We start from the raw sequence: 5,719 nt of genomic DNA on the forward strand, positions 1-5,719 counted from the left end.
CTGGGTGCACAACGCGGCCCTGAGGCTGAGGGCCCGCCGACAGCAGCCTCTCACATCGACTCACTCCTCCCCGCTCCGAGAATACGCACCGCGGCACTGCCCTTTCTCCTGGTGGGTCAACCCAAATTCTGCCTCATAGCCAGTGACGCTGCGATTCTACACGGGGAGACGGGGCTGAGAGGCTTGGCCATGTGTCCAGGGTCCACGAGCCGGGCAGGACGAAGCGTGGCTTCCACGCCAGGTGTCTGTGTGCAGAGCCCAGCGGAACCAGCGCACGTCGGTCCTGGCTGCGGCCCTCCCACCCTCACGGTACCAGCTGTACGGCCGAGAGGCTGAAGACAGCATTCTCTAAGACCCACCAGCACGGTGGGTCCGGCGTCTGCCAATAGCCCGCCGGAGCACGGCCAGGACACTCACTACTCAGGGACCCTCCGTGGCTGCTTCAGAGCTCAATGGCAGGGCCGAACTCAAACTAGGAAAAGGAAAAGGGGATCTGTGGGGAGCAGCTGGTCTGAAAACATGTGATGAGAACATGTGGCCCGCAGACACGTGCAGACACGCGCTTCCGTAAGCTACTCCAGCAGGGCTATGAGAAGCATCGACATACGAAAGCAGTACCTGCCTGCTGTCGACGGCTGTCTTCCTGTTGTTGCTGACAGCCAACACCCCATACTGCCCAGCACTGGCTAAAGGAAGTCACAAGCCTTTATCAGACTGTCCCCCAAAAAGATTAGGCCAGTTATACGGCCGCCATTTTCAGATGCTCAGGCGATTTACATCCAAAAACTGGCTTTGCACCCCGATTCCTCCTCCCTTATTCTCTTCCCAGTCCACTTCCTTCTTCCCATTCCTTTTACACCCCATTTCCCCTTCCCCCATTTTCTGCCCTTGAAAAGAATAAGCCTGAGGCTGGTTCTGGTCGCGACTTCTCCATCAGAGCAGCTGCGCCCACCCGATCCTCGCCTTTCTATACTGTGTGTCTGTGTGTGCGTTATTGTGTCTATTTCTAATCCGCAGCCCTGCCCACTCAGAGAAGCGTGTTCATGCCGAGCTGGCCCCGGCAGTGACAGGGACCACACGTCCCTCTCTGGCCCCTTTCAGGACAAGTTTGCTGACCCCGGCTCACTTAGTTCTCCCACCTTGCAACCCTTTTTAATTTTTTTCCTCCGGGTTTGGTTCCTCCACATCCTGGTTACTTATTATTATTATTATTACTGGAGACCTTTACTGTAGGGTGCTCACCAGAAAGTAAGAGAGACAGAAAGTGAGAAATCACCCCTCAGAGGGAATGGCCACGCCATTATGCTAACTGCTGCTGGCCCTTTTTTTTTTTTTTTTAAATTTAAGAATTATTCTATTTAAGTTTATTTTAATTTGGTCCAAGGGACGGAGTGAGAGAAAGAAAGCAAGTCGCCAGGTCCAGGACCCGAACCACAGTAGGCCACGCGGGAGTCCGAAGCCCTTAATCACCACACCACCTGCTGGCCCCTACGTATGCTTTTTGGGGCAGGTGGAATGTTGCTGACTCTCGGAAATCTGGTCCCCCCACCCCCTGTGCTTTTTCTGCCTCCCTTCTTCCCCCAGGGAGGTCGCTGCACTCCTTGGTTTCTGTGGCGTTCTCGCACTTCCCCTGCACTGACGAGCAGAGGCGGGCATTTCCAGGTGCCCTTCCTTCTAACAGGGCATTCTTGCACTTCCTGTGTGGCGTTACCTAACAAGGAGGCCACGCAGTGGCACTGCACAAAACGGGCTGCCCGGCATGCCGGGCACACAGCGGCTCCTGACCCAAGGCCGGCCAGGGCAGGGGCAGCACTGGGACCTGCTGGGTGCTGTCTCTTGCTCAGTCTCACCCATAGAAAGAACATTAAAAAAAAAACACTAGATTAAGGCACATGACCAACTGTGTGGTTCAAGACGCAGACCTAGCAGCCTGAAAATTATACCAGGCGCATGTGTGTAAGTACCCACAATCCTGGAGAAGGGACTGTGGCGTGGCCATCCTCCTGGGGTTGGGGGTGTGATTTTTTACCCCCCCCCATCTCTATCTGCTGAACACATACGCCTTATGGTAAAAGCCTAAAGAAAAGAAAAACACACAGGGTGCATGTGCATGTGTACCCCAAATCCCGAGGATGGAGAAGGGAATGCATGAGACCATGTCCCTTGGAAGGGTGATTTCTCTCTTCCCAGCAAGTGCATACCCAATGGTAAGCAAACCAACAAATAAGTAAATAATACAAGTGAGGTAACCCCTCCACATAAATGTAACGAGAGAATGCAGGAGACCACCCCGCCAACCTGCAGAGCTCTGCCCATTCTTTGTGAATACCTGGCATGTGCGTGCATGTGGGCGGGGGGTGGGCAGGTCTCCAGCAGGGTCTTGCTGTGACACGGTCCTCTGCCTCAACTTCCCAAGTAGCTGACCGCAGGTGTGTGCACCACGCCTAGCTTTCTGACAGGCCTCTACGCTGCCCCGGCCAGCCTTGAGCTCGACATCTCTCTGCCTCCCCAGGGTCTGCGGCTGTAAGTGCCCAGCTTTGGTGTGGGCTGGGACTCGAACCCTGGCTGTCCGGAGTCCGGGGGCATGTACCTGAAACTTGAACTCCACAGGGTGATCCCTCCTTACAACCCCGCCCACAGAAACTGAAGGTTCTCCCAGCACCTTCCTGCCGGCATGCCCCATCCCCCAGGTGTGCCCAGCTAGGAGCACGAAAATCTGTCCCAGAAACGCCATTTATGGGGACTGTGGGGCTGCAGCTCACAGTTCAACCTGCTGTTCATACCAGCTTTGAGACCTCGGGCAAATGCCTCAACCACTCTGAGCCTGTTTCTTCACCTAGAAAGTGAATAACCTTGACCTTACACAGTTAGGGAAAATCTAAATGTCACAGATCATTTTAGGAGTCCCCTGTGCAACGTCACATACAGGAGTCCCCTCAAGGGGGGGCATTGGCACGACTGCTCAAAACAACCCTGGACAGGGGTTACGGACGGGGACACCGAGGCTGCTTCAATGTCCTGTTTGTGACAGAGCAGAAGACGCTGAACTCGGCCCACGCCGCCGTTCCTCACAGCCCAGTACCCTAGTCCTAGCACCCACCAGAGGCTGAGGAGTCAGTGCCACCAACCCCACACACCTGGGGGCACTTCTGACTCCGGGGGCCTCTGAGGTAAGGTTAACCCCTTACTCCCTTGCCCCCCCCCCTTTTTTTTAAGAGAATTAGTTATTACTATCAAATTTTAACTTGCTGTAGTCATCAGAGAGAGGAGGAGAAAGCGAGAAAGCAAGCCGCCAGGTCCAGAACTCGAACCGCGGTTGGCCATGTAGGAGTCCAGCGCCCCAACTACCATGCCACCCACTGGTTCCTTGGTTGCTTGGACTTATCCATGACCTCAGAGCTTCCGAGAGCAGAGCCGAGGCTAGAAGGCCGCCCCTAGGAAAGTGAGCACACGGGGTTGGCTTTGCGGCCCAGGCCCTAGAGAGTAACATGGGCGCTGATCCTGGCTTCTGAGAAGCCCTGCAATCCTCAGAAAGAATTGGTTCTACAGAGCTGCACCCCATGGTGCCAGGGCACAGCTTCTGGGCCACGGGTCTGTGAACAGAAAGCGTTCACAGCAATGACGGAGCCCTGGGGGCCGCCCAGTCCTGCCGGGCCAGCCGAGCCCTCGGTCAGTCCTGACTGCTGGTCTCCCAGCCGGGGCAGAGTCCAGGCCGTCTCCTTCCTCTGTGCTGTGCCCCTGGACGTTTAGGATGGGTCACATCCATGAGGCCAGATTACGGCAACGGTAAAGCACGACCCCTCTGTGAGACTGACCCCCGTGGGGAGGTTTGGGTTCATGAGCTGTGACCTGGGGCTGGATCGCGACCTGAAGCCCCTGGTGGGTGCTGTCTCTGTCTTTTGGGTATTCGCTGCTAGAGCCCAATGTGTTTCAGGATGGCCAGGCTGGGGATTCGAACTGCAGTCACCACTGGGATCCAGCATCCATCCATGCAGTCATTTATCTGTCTGTCTATGTTTTTAGGACCACAGGGCATGTGGGCTTGCTGGAGAGAGACAGAGACAGACAGAGAGAGAGAGAGAAATCACCCCACTAGGGGGAATGGCCATGCCAAAATCCCTTCTCCTGCATCTCCTCTCAGGGTTTTGTGCGTACACATGCACGCCTGGTGTGATTTTCAAGCTGCTAGGTCTGGTGGAGAACCAGAGTCAGCCACGTGGGATCCAGCATCTTAACTGCACACCACCTGCCAACCCAAGGGCTCCAGCTTCTGAGCAGGCGTAACCTCTCTGCCTTGGAGCTGGCCTAGAGCTGCAATCTGCATCTCCTTGTAGTGCGGGTGCTACATGCGGGCAGGTTCCGTCCTAGCCTCTCAGTCTAGCTCAGAGCTTTGGTGAACGATACTGAGTCCTAGATAACCAGGGAAGGACACCTGACATGGCTTAGGGGAGCAATTCTACCTCCACAGGGAAGACCTCAGAGCATTGCCTGCCCCTGGTAGCTCTTCATTTCCCTGACCTCCACTAGCTACAGCAGTTCCTGGTATATTTCATTTTCCTTTGCCTTCATTTTATTCACCTTTCCTCTCTGTCTCTCACATCTTTGATTTTTCTCAACAATGTTTTAGCACTGCTACTGTTTCCCCCATAATATGCCAGGGGCTGAGCGTATGCTGGTAACTAAAGCTACTTACCTAGATCCTAAGTATCTTGAAGACCAGAACTTAGGTTTATATTCTTTTCCTCCTCCCAGCACCCAGCACATAGCAGGGGCGTAACAAATAGAAATGATTACTGACTCATTAGAAGCTAGTAAGAAAGGACTCATGACTACAGTAGGAGCAGGTCTCTGCTGAGGGGTGCTAGGACACACTGGTAGCACCTGCAGAGATGGAAGGCAGAGAAAACAGGCTGCACAACAGAATCACTATTTCATGGCTGTGGTAACAAAGAAAATCTAAGGTTTTTAGAGTTCATTTGTGGCAAAACATTATTCTTCACGCCACTCCAAGAAACAGCCTGTGAGGATAAAGATCGCCCGGACAAAGCAGACCTAAAAATAAGGCGCAGAAAGACAAGTGGGTTGCTTTTGGACATTTGTACACTGTCTAAACGCAGGCACACACACACCTTACCTAGTGGGACCTACACACGTCCCACTATTCCCGCTCCTGAATCATAACTGGAAAGCTGGAACAGCTGGAACTTTATTATCTAGTTTTAATATAATGCCAGCTAAATACTGACATTTGTCTCTAAAGGGCAGGCAAGAGACCTGCAGGGCCCAATTTTAAAAGAGACAGCGCCTTGGGGCTGGCAGGTGGCACGGTGGTGGGGCGCTGTCGTGGATCTGGCGCGTTGCTTTCTCTCCTTTTCTCTCTGTCTCTTTGTGATGAATGCATGTGCCCTATAGCAAATTAAAAACTAATACTAATAAGTAAAATTTAAAAATATTAAACGACAAGGCCTTAGCTCACGAGGAGCTCTGATGATGGCAGCTGCCTGGATGCCAGGGCTACATCACGTGGACTGACTCTGCAGTCGGTCAGAGCCGGAGGGGCTGCCCAGCAGTAGAGCAGGGCTGGGTCAACAGGTGGGGCTCGTCAGCAGGCCCAGCACTTGGATGAACTCTCGCTCCTCGGCGGTCAGAACCGGCGGCGGGGAGAGCACTGCGCCTCTGAGCATCTCAGCGGCGGCCGCCTAGGTCTGCGCCCACCCTG

General features: G+C 54.1%; 1 protein-coding gene across 1 annotated transcript in view; it reads left to right on the forward strand.

Moving 5' to 3' along the window:
* Positions 1-5,679: 5,679 nt before the first annotated feature.
* The window catches only part of ZDHHC3 (zDHHC palmitoyltransferase 3), a 47,341-nt gene continuing 47,301 nt past the window's right edge, over positions 5,680-5,719 (forward strand). The window contains exon 1 of the mRNA XM_014584694.2: positions 5,680-5,703. The gene's annotated coding sequence lies outside the window, so the exon portion shown is untranslated. The remainder of the gene's footprint in view (positions 5,704-5,719) is intronic.

Source organism: Tupaia chinensis, unplaced genomic scaffold, assembly GCF_000334495.1.
Source record: "Tupaia chinensis unplaced genomic scaffold, TupChi_1.0 Scaffold147500_1, whole genome shotgun sequence".
NCBI lineage: Eukaryota > Metazoa > Chordata > Mammalia > Scandentia > Tupaiidae > Tupaia > Tupaia belangeri.